At 41.6% G+C, this 17,108-nt stretch overlaps 1 protein-coding gene across 5 annotated transcripts in view; it reads right to left on the minus strand.

Moving 5' to 3' along the window:
- Window positions 1-9,556, minus strand: part of Prkg2 (protein kinase, cGMP-dependent, type II) — a 107,258-nt gene extending 97,702 nt beyond the window's left edge. For 3 of the 5 annotated variants that reach the window (XR_002818484.1, XM_004643196.2, XM_023703297.1), the window contains exon 1: window positions 9,388-9,556. The gene's annotated coding sequence lies outside the window, so the exon portion shown is untranslated. The remainder of the gene's footprint in view (window positions 1-9,387) is intronic. The other 2 variants (XM_023703299.1, XM_004643195.2) reach the window with 2 other exon arrangements.
- Between the last annotated feature and the right edge of the window lie 7,552 nt (window positions 9,557-17,108).

A 17,108-nucleotide genomic window follows, 5' to 3' on the forward strand; every position in this document is an offset into this window, starting at 1 on the left:
CAATAATTAACACATTGCATACATTCTTCCTAGTGGTTAATTGCTGTACAAGATGCGGACATGATATCCTATTTACAAACACTATCAGAACAAATCCCTCTATTCATTAAGAGAATGTAACTATATATCTATCCTAACCATTTTGAATACACAGATACAAAATGGACATTCATCTGTATCCCTGTTTTTTGTTAGGTTCCATTATTTGAATATTATAGGTGTGTTTACACAGCAAAATATTCTAAAAGAGTCCAGTGGTCCATAATAGTATTGGGTCTTCTGCTTCACCAGCAAGAAATTGTCAGAAATGTCAGAAATTGTTGACCTGAGTCCCCTACAGCTCAACATAACAAAATGGTTTTACTTCTTATACTTCGTTTTTATACTTTTCTGCTGGATGGTTAAGACCAAGGTAAAACAACACCTATGCAACAAGAGTTGTAGCTTTTGAGTCTGATGAGGTCAGTGACATCCCCTCAGGATTTATCCTGAAATCTTGTACCTCAGATTGTAGAACCTTTGTCAGTGTCACCCATATGGATGAGTCACACCCATTGCTTGGCCAATGTGCTCTCTGTGAAAGCCTGAGAGAATATTTTCTCTCCATGTGACTCTCCTTAGGCACACTCTACATCATTGATCACTTTCCTCTTTGGCTCCATAATCTCCTTAATCAGAAAATTTGGGACACTACTGAGTTACATGACGTTACAGTACAAGTTCTCATATGTCCTGAGTCTTAATTGGCCTTAGAAGGCTAGGGCCAAATGTTGGCTTTCCTTGCAGCCCTCCTTTTTCTCTAACTTTGGTCTGTAAACTTAGGTTGTTAACCATCCAGAAGACAAGCTTATTGTTATTACCATACAACCTAGGCTGCTAAACTTAACCTCACTATCTGTCTGAATATCAAACATCTTAGGCATAACATGAAACAGGTATTTTTCATCAAGTATTGATATGTTGAACTTTAAGTCCTTATAGAATATGATGAAAAAAATATTTAAAAATTAGAATATATTTTTAAAAAGGCATAAAGAATTATGTTCTTATGTTTACACATAAGTCCAAAAATCTAAGCATATACAACCTTGAAGCAGGACAGTCCCAGAGCGTTCTTTTCCTTTCTCTTGTCTTCATTCACCACCCCCTTCTTTTTGAACGCCTGAATTACTTCTAATTATCTAGAAGCAGGAAAGATGAAACTACAGTTTTAAAGCCTGCATAATCTTGCCACTCCTGCCTTCTAAAATGTCAAACTCAGAGAAATGAAGTGCACAGACATAGCCCATCAGAAATACACAGACAAAAAAGATGTAATATGCTAATTTAAAAAAAAAAAAACAATCCACAACCAAATAACCCATGCAGGTGACCTAAGATGGACAGTATAAGCAGAAAATAAATGTACTTAAAAAAGTAATCTTACAACACTGGAATATACCGCTCAGAAAACTCAAAATGTAACGCAGCCACATCAGCCTACAGACAATTGCCTTAATATATGGCAGGAATGTGGCAGGTTCAACTTCCTAAGTTTCTGCTCACCTGGAAGCACACACTATTCCTATATATTAAGCATGTATACGGTACAGGGACTAGTGTTTGAGGAAGTAGCCACAGACCACGTTTTCACTTTCAAAAAGCAATTCAGAAAATGTTAGATTGAGAAACTGTGAATAAACTTGAATGGGACTCTACCATACAGGCATAAAAAAGATACTCCCAAAGGTACTTTAAATTAACATTAGCACAATTTTTAACATGCACAGTGAGCCATCTTCTAGACATACTTTTTGGTTGATGGACATGACTTGGTAAGGCTAAGAAGAGGATATGCTTTATAAAGAACGAATCAAATATAACCAGATATAGTATTAAACTAACAGCTCATTATTCATGAATAGTTGTTTACTAAGATTTAACTAAGTGTCATATACTATATTTAAGTGTCATATACTATATCAGAAACATATCCTTTCAAAGATTTGTAGTCAAATTTGACAGAGAAAGTTCTAGCATACTAATTATGAAAAGTCTTAGGATTATTTTTGTTTCATGAATGGCCTTTAAAAGCTTCTGTTCCAATCCAAATGTTTTACCAACTTGAAGCTCAGTTAGTCAGAGGGTATTAAATACTCCCCAAGCATCAACAATTCTCTGGTTTTAATGAAGTCAGGTTAGAGGCCTTATAAATCTTTTAATCCTTTTTAAACCTGCAAAGTAGGGTGAAATGAAAGAAACTAACATTGTTCAAGTCACTAATTTAAGTTACTAAGTGGTTCACAACTAGTCTGATTTCTTACTTAGCGTGCTTAAACTTCACTGTCCCTGAAGTCCAGATCTCAAGTCTCAGATCTCTTAAAACTTAATGAGATTAATTGTGTTTCCTGTATCAATCCCAAAGATAAGCTATTTTTCAAATATGGATTGTAGTCACAGTTACTAAAACCATTCTTTTTGATAAGTTCTGGCTCTAGTATGAATTGCTAAAGATCATCATGGTGGCCATCTAGTATGGCTGAAGCCCTTAAAACAAAGCCCATCTTCCCCAAGACCACCTCCTCCCTTCTTCTCCAACTCAATCCCAGACATAATTTACTTTCATCGTTCCCTCCACCTATGGGAAGATCCCCAATCAGCCTCTCAGGTATATCTAAACATCCCCCTCAAACTCCTCCCCTGGCAAAAGGCCATAAAAGCTTCAGTCTCCCTTTGTCTAGTCCAGAAAATTTCTTATCTTCCTCAAATTCTCTCTGTGTCCTCAGAGAAAATAAGGCCCCTTTCCCTTCTTCCTTCTGCCTGTTTCTTTGCTGCACCAAATACCTATCACTTATATTCATGAGGTAATCCATGATGTAAAAAGAAATGACTTGGGAGATAAAGACTAAATTTAACACAAGTAATAGAGGTAGGCCACTGGATGTTGGAAAACCATCTGCCCACTCCTAACTTTCCATGGGTCACTTCTCTCATTTAGCATTCTTATCTATAAAATGGATATACTTGTTTCTACCTTAGAAAGTTATGAAAATTGCGTTTCTAAAGTCTAATGTCTACAATGCTGGTACATGGTGCACATCAAGCAAATAGCAGCTCTTTTCATAGGATGGTGCAGGAGATAGCCATTTGAAGTCTTGATATCAGAGAAGCCCAGGAGAGATTATTTCTGGGTAGGACATTAAGTCTAGTAAACTGGGTGTCTTTCAGACAAGAGGCCATTCATTGCAAATATCTCCTTGGGCAAGGTAACTTCCAGTCTGTCTGGATTGAATCCTCCATTCAGAAAAGGAAGTCATTCCATAACAGTAACATAAGAAGCAAATGGCACTAAAAGATGGAGATGTGGAAAAGCCATTTCAAGTGGCATAGAGCCAGTCTTTGCCTGCGAGGACATGATTCCCTTGGGTATTCTACTTATTTTCACATAATGTAGTGAAACAAAAATGTAATTAGATAAGTATATATCTAGTAATTATTTCTGAAAGTAAAAAAAATTCCATTCATTGGAAAGGTGATACTCTTCCACAGTAAAGGATGAGAGAGAATAAATAGTGGCATTTATCAAGAAGACTATGCAATAATAAATTTCATTATTATATGAATGTTCTCAGAATTTAGAAAATCCAAACCACCCAGTGACAAGTGGAAAAGCACACAAAAAAGCAAAAATTTCTGCAAAGGCTCTTCCAAGCCCTTTAACACCTGGCATTCGGTGTGGGAGGGGCTAGGCTTTATTCTGTTTTCCTTTCTAAAACACTGTGAAGCCAAATTCTTGGCTCTGATCTAGAAAATATCTTTTTCTCTCTCTACCCATCTGGAATCCAGTATAAATATACTCACAGGCACAAACACTTATTTATATGTATATGTAGGTACATGTATGTCTGTAAATATGGGAGACCATCTCAAGCAGCTAATAGGCCCAGTCTGAGTGCTTTGCTTAGTGTATTTATGTCCTGCAGCAGATAACTGACCACTCACAGAAGACAGCAACTGCCAGGTAGATGGACAGATAGATAGAATACTGCTCTGCATCACCTGGAGTCTTCAGCAGGTTCAATGAGATAACCCATAACAAATTTAACAGTATCTGGCACAAAGTAAGTGAAATATTAAATATTACTACTGTCATTGTTGTTAATAATGTTACCTAACAAAATAATTTATCTTAGTAGGAAGATTTGCTCATCAAAAAAAAAGAACTAAATCAAGCTGGGCATGATAATGCATGCCTATAACCCCAGCACTCAGAAGACTGAGGGAGGAGGACTGCAGCAAGTTCAAGGCCAATGTGAACCACATAGTGAGACCCTGTCTCAGAAAAACTGTACAACATCAATACAATATTATAGGAGAACAAAGTCAGAGAAGTGGCTGTAGCCAACTTTGAGACTTACTAAACAGCTATATTAATTAAGACAATTTGGAAAATGGAAGTGACTGAAAAGGATCTAGTGAGGGTATAGAGAAGAATATGTATCAATGAGAGAGTAGAGAAAGCCAGAGATAGAGCTACACAATAGTTTTGACTGGTCCTTGACCAAGAACCAAACTCAAGTCAATGTAAAAATGGTCTCTGACAAATTGTACTGGAAAAACTAGACATTCAAATGCAAACATTCTAGATACAAGCTTTCTATCATTCACAAAAACTAGTTCAAAATGGACTACAATCCTAGCATATGACTCAAAACTATTAGACTCCTAGACCACAACATAAGAGAAAATCTAGGTTACTTGGGGTTTGCGGATAATTTTTTGGATAAAAGACTGAAAGCAGAACTCACAAAGAGAAATTGGTCATCTGAACTTATTTAACATTAAAAATATTTCCTCAGAAGAAGAGAATGAAAAATGAAGCCACAGATTGGAGAAGAACCTGCAAAATATATCTAATGAAAGAAGGTTTTTTGGTACCAAGAATCAAGTTCAGAACCTTGCACTTGTCAGGCAAACGCAGTGCCACTGAGCTGTATCTCTGCCCTGGAGTTCTTAACATTAAAATAAATGCACTGGAAAATGACAAAAGAGTTAGACACACCTCAGCAAAGATTTACAGATGGCAAATAACCATATGTCTTCACTTAAACCTACAAACAAATGTTTATACCAAATATATTTGTAATTGCTGAATCTTAGAAGCAACCATGGCCTTCCATGGCTTAATGATAAACAAAACTCTTGTATATCCATATAGTGGAATCTTATTTAATAGTAAAAAAGTAACAATAACCAGTGAGAGACATAGAGACACTACATTGCTAAGTGAAAGAAGCCAATTTGGTAAATGTACAGACTGTCTGACTCTCACTATATGGCATTCTGGAAAACAGATTGAAGACAATAAAAGGATTATTGGTCACCAGGAGTTTGGGAGAGAGAGAGAGAAGAACAGAGAAAAAGAGGAAAGAATGAGTGAAACACCAGGACAAGGAATGTTTAGGGAAGTTAACATACTGTATGATGCTGTAATGGTAGAAACATACCTGGTCCACTAAAAAAAACCTGTGAGAAGTACAACACAAGCAGTGATCCCAAATATAAACTAGGAAATTTCATTAAAAATAGTAGCTTAGGAGAGATGGCTCAGAGGAATAAGTGCTTCCCTGGCAAGAGCAAGGGCCTGAGTTCAAACCCCGCTTCTGCCAAAAATAAAAATAGTGGCTTATCAACACTGATTCCTCAACTGTAACAAATACATCACACTTGGAAGACACTAAGAAATAAAGAAACAGCTAGCAGGGGGATATGCTGCAACCCTTATTTTCAACCAATTTTTCTGTAAAACTAGAATTGCTCTAAAATAGAAACTCCATCAATTTGTTTAAAAGAAGATGTTCTTAAAAATGGATATAAGAAAAATGATAGCATATTCAGGGAACAGGCTAGAAGGCATAAAGGGTGGAAGAAAAGTGATGACTAATAAAGCTAAAAAAGTAAGATACTCGGTAAGATCCTGGAAAACTTCATATGCCATGTCATGCTTTCTGGATTTTAATGTAAGCCAAGATTTTTTAAGTTACATAGTGATGTTTCTCCTTTAGTAAAATAATGTCTTGCAAATAAATATGGAACCAAGTGATAGAAGCCTAAAGGACGTAGGGAAAGCTAAAAAAAAGTCTTGCATCAATCCAAATAAGAACTTATAACCAGGGGACTAAGGCCATCCCCAAATCCTGAGCCTACGTGAATGATGTGAACTTTATCTAGAGGGAAGCAAAGGACCATCTCCATAACAATCAGACAAGAAAAACAGTTTCACAGAAGATGGCATAAAAATGATTTCTACAAATAACTCTACAACTTTCTTTCCTTCAGTAAATCATGAAAAGCATTCTAGTTGATTCTTCTGAGGTGGGCAGCTTAGCTAGAAATAAGGCAAGCCAACTATACAACTTTTTAAATAAAATTCTAAGTGTATATGTAATTGAAACATATCACTTTATTGCTACCATTAGCCTTTCTTACCATATTGTGCTGAGAAAATAATTAACCATCATTGGGCATCTCAGTTCCTGCTTTTCCCTGAAGCAAAATATGGACTTGTCATTGTTAGAAACCACTAAATTCCACAGTAAGGCCACAATGAAGAGTGTCTGTCTATATGGCCTTGTGACTATTGACCTGGGGCTCAGCTTTGAATCTACTCCTTGTTTTCTCTGTCCACAGCATCTTCATTTGGAGAATATTTTTCTCCTGGCAAGCAATCATAGGATCTCACTGCACCAAAGTTTCAACCACCCTTGAGTCTAGCTTTAAAGTCCCCTTTCCCCTCAACAGAATGTTCACAGTGAATTTTATAAATACTGCATAGCCTAGGTTTTTTTTTTTTTTTTTTTTTTTTTTTTTTTTTTTTTTTTTTTTTTTTTTTTTGGAACTGGGTTTTGAACTCAGGCCCTTGCGCTTGCCAGGAAAGCGCTTATCCCACTGAGCCATCTCCCCAGCCCCTATAGCCTAGATTTTGATTCCCAATTTGTTAGATTCCATTCCGCTATTTTTAGGTACTTCAGTTATTAACACTTGGCACTACTGTTATTAACAGTTATCAAGGAACATACAGAAAGGTATTAGTCAGGAAAGTTATGGAATTTGAATGGTAGTGGCTACAGAATTTGAATGATAGTGTTAAGGAAGAGAATAAAAATTTGCAAGTTGATTCTGTAGCAATTGGTATCATTAACCAAAAGGAGAAGCAACAGCATGGGCATGCTTTTGAGGGACCTGCAGAAATTTAAGGCAGAGAGGTTTAGTAAACAGTAAGAAATGAGAGACTAGAGAATGAAAACAAAAGGAAATCTAAAAGTAAGGAGCAGGAAAGGCCTCATAAGTGGAAGCTGAAGCTGGAGAACTACCCCAGAGACCGACTATGAAGAGACAAGAAGGGTCTAGAGCTATGTGAGACTGGAAAGAAGAGGAGAGAAGTGGTAGGAGCTATGGCTTTGGTTAAAGTGAGAAAGGATATTGAGTGTTTGGTACTAAAACATGAGAGAACAAGGTAAAGCTTCTAGTGTGGGGAATAAATGCATGCACACACCAGAGGAGAGAAAATGATTCCTCTTTTTTTTTTTTTTTTTTTTTCATCTTGGAAGACTTCGAGGAAAGTAAAACTTTTCACTGCACATTATTTACTTTCTCATTCTAACATGGCACACAGGGAACCTCAGTTGGCCCGGCTCTGTGTTATGGTGGAAGGCAGAAGAAGGAATATGCCCTATGGGGACAGCAATAGGTCAGGATTTACATAAAAGGGTTCCAAAGTTGCTGAGGTCATCAAAGTGGAAGTATGTACCAATACACACAGTCAAGAGACTGTGCTAGAAAGATAAGACTTTAGGTGCCACGAGTGGATGAGATCATTAAGGAAAAAAAAGGAAGGACTGCTTCTGTGGCTGTGCATGAACATATTAGTAACTGGATTTTGTGGGAGAGGTGAAGAAGCAAATAAAGGAAAAGGAGTGGTCCTACAAACAAGAAATCTAAAAATAACTATCATAGAGGCCATGGACATACAATTGTTCAAGAGAGGAGCAAGCCGCAGCTCAAATCCCAGACCTGTCAAAAGAAAATGAGATGAGAGGGAAAGTACTAAGTTAAGGCTTTTGCAGAAGAGTCAGGCTAGAAACCCATTGCAAAAGACCATAGAAAGAGTCGGTGCTGAGACTAGGAACTTCAAGATGGCACTGTGGGTCAGCCAAAGGATTTTTAGAAAAGCAGAAGTATGCCTGTCCATCAACCCAGGATAATGAACCAATGAATAAAAAGAAAATTAATACATTGGAGAAGAGGCAGAGATAACAGATAGGAAAGTAGCCTAACAGAAGCAAGATGAAATGGGATCACAAGACCAAAGTGACATCCAGGCCACATACACCTTCCTGGGGAGGTGATTCTCCTGAGCCTCATTTCTAGGGATTCCACCTAACTACAGTTAAGTATTCCACGTGAAAGATGAAGATCACCAGGCCTCATCTCTGTATGTGGCTCATTCTTGTACACAGCATTGCGATGAGGAGGGCAGTCTCCAGATCTCCGGAGAATTCCCCATCATTTCTACTCATACCCCACTGTGCAAAACTAAATAGGGGCACCGGCGACAGCTGCTCTGTGTCATGTGGGACGACTCCCTTCTCCAGAAGTGAAATAGAAACTTGAAAAGATACAATTCCTAGGGGACGGTGCATATGGAGGTGGGGAGATTAACAGGTGCATGCTGTGCTCTTCCTTTATTCAAGAAAAAAGGAATGGCCCCTGGAAATTAAGGGAATAACGCGATGATCAAGAAGCCAAGTTGTCTGAGCGTCATCCTTTCTGCCCAGTTATCACGCCGGCAGTTTCTTTCTATTCTCAGCTCTAGCCTCAATTGCTATGCATTTGAAGAGAAAAAAAATTCAAACATCGGAGAATGTACTCTCCTACCTATTTCTTTTTCTTTCACCCACCAAGTGCCCGATTTCTTCTTTTCATTTGTTGGCTCTTGTTTCTCTATCACTATAAAATACAGAACGGTGGACGCGCCTCTCCAGGCCGAAAGGGACCCAGGACACCCACACAAGTTTACAAGGACTTGTAAAAGTCCTTACTGGCGTGCTCCTTTCCTCGCAGCTAACAGACCTCGGCGAGGCAAAGCCTGGAGCGCACACGCCTGATCTCTCAGCTCCGAGCAGTGGAGAAGACAGTGGTTGCCTCGGGGAATAGCGACAGGGAGAAACCGCTGTCACACTGAGCTAACGCAACGCCACACGTCCACACACAAACAGCACACGCACAAGACAGCTGGGTGTGGAGATGGAGCGCACCCCGCGCATCGCACAGCGCGCGCACGCGTGTGTCCGACCTTGTCCCCTACCCCCGCGCGCCTCCGGGACCCAAGCCCGGCAGCCCACGAACCTCACCAGACCGCGGGTAACTTTCCAGGTGCGCAGATGGTCTTCTGCGGCTCGCGTCCTCTCTGTAGCGCCCTCCCAGCTGCGCGCGAGCCGAGCGCAAGTCCGCTCCGCCGGCCCCAGGGCGGGTGCGCAGCGAGGACCCGGGCTGCGGGCGGGTGGGGACGCGACGAGCGCTGCGGCGGGCTGGCGGCTCCCAGCTGCTCCGCTGGGCCGGCGCGGCGGAGGCGCGCAGGGAGGGGGCGGGCAAGAGGAGGGCGGGGGTCAGCCACGGCTGTGGCGTGGAGAGCCCAAGCCGCGTTCCTAAAGGTGGAGCCACCCGCGCGCTCACCCACGCCAGCCCGAACCTTGACTCCCAGGCACGCTGGTGGCAGTCGCCGCAGTCTGCACTTTATACCCCATACCCTCCAGAGGGAGGCAACTCAGGTAGGGCGATAACATCGTGGTTGTAAGCATTTTTGAAATGTTATTGTTGTTTCTATTTCAAGCGTGCGGAACGAGGCTCATCTTTCCTGCTCTCCCCCGACTGCTTCACTGCAGGCGCTCTCCATCCCACCGCCGTCCCCGGTGCGCACAGGCCCGCGCACCCTATCCTCTCTCCCCCTCTCACGTCCGCGCCCGCTAGGAGACATGTGACCCCAGGGCGCCGCGCTCTTCCCGGACTCTGGAACCCTACTTGTATCTAGTTTGTCAGTTCACGTGATGCTAAGGGCAGTGGTTGAGACAGAGGTTACACCCCTGAGTGGAATCCGTAGGACTTTAGCAGGGAGCTTGCTAGACCATTCGAGCAGGCTATTTCTAGCTCTCTCTTTGCCTTTTGAGTACGTCTTTTTTTCTGGGGTGTACATCATCAGACAGATACTGACATGCATGATACAGAATATAGATAGAGCTACCCCACACTGTGTTATTTGCTGCGCTCTGGAGTTCTGAGATGGCCAAGCGGCCTTCTCCCTTTCCCGCTGCCCCCAGAGGAATTTTACTGGCAAACCCACCCAGCACAAGGGCGGTTTCTGTGTTGAGCCCTGGGAGCGAGGCACAGTGAAGGTCTATTCTTCCCTGTGCATCTAGAGCCCAGCACCCCTGGGGTTTAAACCACACGGTGGCAGTGGGCTACGTGCACCAACATGCGCCATTACATACATACCCTTATAGCGAAGCGAGGCCCGAGCAAGTATGTTGAATGGGGCCATTAAGTTTCCAAGGAGAAAGAATATAGTGCTGTTTGTTTTTGTGCTGACTGGAGAAAAATAAGCAAAAGTACAAAGGACTTTTCATGATCTTAAAGCAGAATCTGTACGTTAATACTGGCCACCAGTTAAGCTCAATAAATAAGAAAGCTCAATAAATAGAAAAAGACCAGAGAGAAGAATTCCCCGGGAAAGGGTCAATAGTTAGGTCATTGCTAACTCTCTGATTTAAATCAGTGGACACTGTCTATGAAATTAAAGATAAAGATGAGAAAACAGGAGATTTTTAAAGTCCTTACATTTCATGCAAGTCAGACTGTGTTTGAACTGTGGGTTGTTAATTACTAAGTTGTAAACAACACATTGACTCAAAAGAACCATTTTAAAAAGTGACATGGAATAGAACAGCAGACCATAATATCACGAGAAGAAAAAATAAATATTATTTAAATCTTTCATTGCCATTAAATGTATGCACGTGTGCGGGGTCCACAGTGCCATACAACCTTTCTAATTGTGTGTTGAACTGAAGACTGGGAGGGTCTCTGGGTGCAGATGCTGCCCAGGTCACCAGGGAGGCAGGGTGTTACTGAACTTAGGTTCCATCTTAGCCATCCTGTGCTCTGTCAACCCCAGCATACTGAGAGGAAGAGGAAGAGGGGGAGAAGGAGGAGGAGGCAGAGTGCTAGGGATCACTGCTTAATCCTTCATTCCATTTGCAACAAAATCTTGCTCTATCTCAGGCCTAAAACTGGGAGTTCAATGAGCAGCAAATTACCTTTTCATTTCTGTCAACTTAAAGTCCATTAATCTCAGGGGAGCAAGCATTAAACAAGTAAATACAAAAGTAAACATATACATGATAAATGTAGGACTGATGAAAAGTAAGATGTATATTTAAACCTTTGAATATTTATTATAAGACACATTGCCATTAACTCCCCTTCGATTAGAACAGCTATCCTGTCCCATCATTCTTGTCTCTTTCTGAAGCACTTCTGCAAATCCTCTTTCATAAATACCTTTATGAGGTATGATTAGCCCTACTCTGGATGCTGTTTCCAAGTGCCATCCAATGGAAAGGCAGGCTCAGAAAAACATTACAATGTGTTTTCAACCAGTGTATTCACCAGATCTGGTATTGTATGGCTTCTAGCTTTTCACCCAAATCAAAACAACAATGAAAAGTAAACACTTTGGATTGATGTAAGACAATGAGAAAGCCACAAGAGAGCAGCTGAAGACAGTCATGGAAGATTTTCAGAACTGCTTAAGACAAGTGGTAAGAATGATGGGATGTGTTTAAAGCCAAGAAGTATTTTGAGGGAAGTGGCAATGTATTTTTTATTGTAATAGATTTTTTAGTTAAAGGGTAGGCATTTGTTCACCATAATTTTTGTCATACCCTTGAAGAAAATTATAAAGGAAAAAATACGACATCGTAAGATGTGGTAGGTTGCCATTAATAACATAAGCTAAACTGCCTGAATGATGAAGAAATTTGTTGTTTCAGATGGCATGAAATCCCAAGATCAGACAGCTCTCAAAGGTGAATTGAGCAACTCAGTATTGTCATGGCGGGCTCTGAGTTGTCTCCGCTGCTTCCAGCCATCTCTACCATGCCAGCTTTGTCCCTAGTGTTCCCACCTGCGGTGTCAGATGGCTGGAGCAGCTGCAGTTAATGCAGTCCTGACATGTCTGAGGGCAGCAGAAAGTTCTTATTTTCAAGAAAGGGGAAATCTTCCACTTGAGCTTTGCATCTGCCATTAGTCAATGCTGAGTCAAAAGCCCACCTCCAAATCTGGAGAACCCAGGAGGAATTACCCCAGGTAGCTGGCAAGAGCTCTTCAGGATATGGCCCTGAACTGTCCAGCAGTGTTTTCTTTGTGAAGTGGATACTGGAGCAAAGAGGAGAAGGTGGACATGGATGTTGGGTAGGAAATCTAAAGTCAGGTGCTGGGACTCAGGGCTGCCTTCTCCAAGAAATGATGATGTTGAAACCCAAATGAGTGAGACTCAGAGGATAAGAAGGAAGCCCTGACAGGCAGAGGAATCTCAGGGGCTGAAGTCTGACTCTGCACCATGTGCTGAAGGATTTACTCTCTCCCCCAGAAGAGGCAAGCAGACCTCATACAGCAAGTTCGAAGAGTTAAGTAACATCAATTCACAGAGCTAATAAGTTTCAGGGCTAACCTATGTCATTTCAGAACCTAAGAGCCTGGCCTTTCCTGCATCTCAAGAGAGTGAGAAGCCATAAGCCACTCCTCTCTACCCTTAACTGAAAAAAGACAGACCTCTCCAAGTTCCTCTGAATTATTTCTCTGGACCTTGAGCATTGCAAGATATGTGTTCATGAACAAATTTCTCCTTCCTACCAGGTTTTCCACTGCTCCACTGGGAATCTGGTCTCTGCTGAGCCTTGCCAGCATAAGGCTAGGGTTCTCATGATGTCAAAGCTAAAGGAAGTCTAGGGACATGGGAAGGGAGAAAGGCTCTTCTTCTCTTTGTTATGCACACAACTAGAAAAGTACTCAAGCAGACGCCATGTTTCTCAAAAAACTGTTTGGCCTTCTTTCCCAGGGAACTACAGCCAAGTGACTGAGCTGGACACAGAGTCAGCAAGTCAGACTTAGAAACTCCTGGACTACCTATTTCCTTTGAAACTCATCCATCCTGAGACTTGTTTTTTGGAAAATTGGTTTCTACACAGGAGGCCCTATAGTTACAGCTGCACACAGATACCCTTTACCCAACAGATCAGTCCTGGGCACTAAGCATTTGAACTTCAGCTCAGAGCATCCCAGGCTCAGGTTGAGCTCCCTTCTGTGTACCGGCAATCTCCTGGGGTCATGAGAGGAACAAAACCACTGTCTGCTGGTTGACACTCCTTTTCTCACCATCTCTTGGGTTTAGCACCTTTCTTTCATTCATTCTCTCACATGTTTATTCTGCCATTCTGGCCCCATAAGCAGACATTCATTGTGCATTCTGATTGGCTTTGCCCAACCCTAACCAAAGAAAATTATCACACCTATAATATTCAAATAGCAGAACTAAACAAAAGGGATACAGATGAATGTCCATTTTGTATCTGTGTATTCAAAATGGTTAGGATAGATATATAGTTATATTCTCTTAATGAATAGAGGGATTTGTTCTAGTAGAGTTTGTAAATAGGATATCATGTCTGTATCTTGTACAGCAATTAACCACTAGGATGAATGTATGCAATGTGTTAATTATTGAAACTGTCCTACCAATTTGGTTTGAAACCGTCTCGTTGCTATTTGTTTCTCAATAAAATTATGGAGGAAAAAATTATCATTTGCCCTTGAGACCTTTGCTGTTTGGGCTTCAGCGCCACTTAATATGGTTATGAAGCAAGCCCAGCTGATTTCACCACATGGTGGGAGGGAAAACATTTTTGTGTTTTCTAATGTTCTTGCAGCCAAGGAGTCCTCTGTTCCCCGGGGTGCCACTAGTCCCGTGCAGCCCACTGACCACCAGTGAGCAGTGCTCTCCTCTGTAGTCCCCCAGCATTGTGCTGTCTTGCTTACAAAGTAAGCAAAGTCTATCTGCCTCACTAGACTTAGCAGAAGGGACTTTGTTGTATTAATTCTTATGTCAGCAAAACACACATACTCAGATCTCTTCATTATTGAAAGAACTATGCAAAAAATTAGACTCTTTAATCTGCTATTGTATTTTCTTTTTTTAAAAAAAAAAAAACCTGTTTGCCAAGATACCAGAGACTTTTTTCTTTTTTGGGGGGGAGGTACCAGGAACTGAACTCAAGACCTTGTGCTTGCCAGGTAGGTGCTGTTCCACTGAGCTATATCCCCAGCCCAAGAGATGTGAATATTTCAGGTCTAGTTCCTTCATGGGAGCTCATTTCTAATGTACTGGTACAATCCTCCAGGCCCAGCACTGGGATCATTGTCCATTCTTTTCTGTTTTTTCCAAGGGGACAGTGGCCTCTCCCTTGCCATATCCATCCCACTGACTCTTGGCATGGGGAGGGTGATCCACACACGATTAACTCTGCCACTCACTCTCAGGCTGGTTTCCAATCCCTCTGGGCAGCAGCCAGAGCTGCCATGTGTCTCTCATTTTGAACTGCCCAGGATTTGGCCCCTGTTCCTCCTGAACGCCTTTCATCCTCTTACTCTACTTCCTCTCTATCTGAATTTTCCCACAACTCTGTCCTTAATCTCCCTTCCTGACCTCTTCTAGCTTCAGCCATTACATCTACATATTGGACTGGTCCTCAGAACCTCCCCAGCTGGGCCGAGGGTTCAATCCCCAGGCTTGCCATGCCAGCCCTGGCCCTCAGGGCACGTTGAGACAGCAATTGAGATTGGGTGTGGTGTCGCACACCTATAATACCAGCACTTGGAGGGCTGTAAACAGGTAAATCACTATGAGTCAGAACTAGCAGTGAGATTGGTGCTGAAATACAGGGCACAGCTGGGGAAATTCTGAGGAACAGTCCGATATGTAGACGTATTGGTTGAAGCTAGGAGAGGTCAGAAGGGGAGAGTAAGGACAGAGTTGTGGGAAAATTCAGATGAAGAGCAAGTACAGTAAGAGAATGAAAGGCATCCTTGAACACCCTGTAGATCCTTCCCTAAAGCACAGGAAAAAAAAAAAAAAAAAGGTTATACTCATCCCTCTGTAATTCTATAAAACTGGGAGCATATTTTAAAATTCCTTCTGGAATAAAGGCAATTGTTTGAAATAATAATGAATTTGGAAATTAATCTGATTAATTAATGATCAGGATCACAATTTTTCTATAAAGCATCTAAACATGAATAAATATAATACATATGTATATTATATTATACATAATATATATAATTTTCTAGTTTTATCTGCATTAACTTTCCTAAATGGTGATTTTATTTTTTAACCATGAGTTCTCATTATCCAGTGTATACTAACTGTTCACCAGGTCCGTTATGCTTGGCATCCCTCTATTCAGTGCTACTTCAAAGTAGCACAGGCCACCTGTCCAACACTTTGGCTTTTAAATCCCTCAGTCTTACCACATCCAGTATCCTACACTTCAGCTTCAGCCATTCACACTGCCAATCGTGCCTGGAATTTCCACTAACATTCCTACTCTGAGAATGGACATGTGCTCCCCCAGTTCTGCTTGTCCCTGCCTGTTTCCAAGGCCCTTGCAGTGGTTCAGGCTGTCGTCATAGTTGTAAAGTTGTTAATGGTGTCATTGAGCCCTCCCTAGGACTGAGGGCTACACTCACCCTAGAGGGAGGTTCAGAGCTTCAGTCTTCTGTGCTGACCCTACTGAGCCCACAGAAACTCTGGCTTCCCCAGCTGTTGCCTGGAAGGACCAAGGCATAACCAACCCAGAAGTACAGTGAAATTAATGCGCACTGGAATTGACTTTGACCACTGAGAACCAGGAGCCAGGATGAAGACAACAGATAGATTGTTCGCTCTTCCTGCCCACCCAGGAGCTGTTCGAGATGCAGTGGTTCTATGCTTCTTGCTCCCTTAGCATGACTCTGCTACTAGTTCTGTTTCTAGAGACTCTGTGGGCAGATTGGTAACAAACCACCTGGAATCTGCATTTAGGCTCTCTCTCTCTCCGTCTCTGTGCCTCTGCCTCCTTCTCTTCCTCTCTCCTTCTGCTTCTCCCTCTCCTTCTTGCTTTCGCTCATTCCCTTTTGTTTTTGCTCATACCCTGAAAAAAGCCTTCTATTTCTATGTTAAGGAACTCAAGCTGAGATGTTATAATTTATGTCGACAGCTTTCCACTCTTCAACTTTATTTGCTCAGTTATTTCCTCCTCATATGTCTCTACCTTAAAGGGACCTTTAACTCTTTCACTTCCTATTTTTCTACATCATTACTCTGTTCTGTAATGGTTTAGAGCAGAGCATTGTTTCACTCTATTGGGATGTTACCCTAATTTGATGTCTTACAACATTCAGGTGAAGGGCCCATCCTGGAGGACCTGCCTCCCATCTTCTCTTTCTTAAATTTAGGCAATCAGTGTTAGTGGCAAAGATAGATATGGGCTTATCATAGGCTAGCATAGATCCTTGCTTCAGTGATCATGGAAATTAAGCCTGAGGCAAGAGCATGAATGTAGAGACAAAGATTGCTACAGAAAATAAAACCGGATGGTCCTGTAAGAAGGAGAGAGAAAATTTGGTCATTCCATAGAGAGAAGAGCAGCTCCTCCATGGACCAAAAGATCTCGGGGAAGAGGGTGGGGGCAGAGGACAGGATTTTATTAGGGAAATGCATTTTAATGGAGATATAGTGAACTGTAGGATTAGTTCTCTGCCAGATCTGTCACCATCCTTGTACCAGTGTCCTCCAATTTGTCCTCACACCTCACCTTCTTATCTCAAGGACTACCTCAGCTTACTCTTAACTAACACCTGGATTTATTTCTTCCTTTCATTGCTGAGTTTCAGGTGCCTTCTTATTTTCTCTCAAGCTGCTACTTCAAAGTTCTCTCCTTCCTGCTCCAGTCTCATCCTGCTCTCCTAAACTGAAA

The sequence above is a fragment of the Octodon degus genome, unplaced genomic scaffold (genome assembly GCF_000260255.1).
Source record: "Octodon degus isolate 3935 unplaced genomic scaffold, OctDeg1.0 scaffold00168, whole genome shotgun sequence".
Classification (NCBI taxonomy): Eukaryota; Metazoa; Chordata; class Mammalia; order Rodentia; family Octodontidae; genus Octodon; species Octodon degus.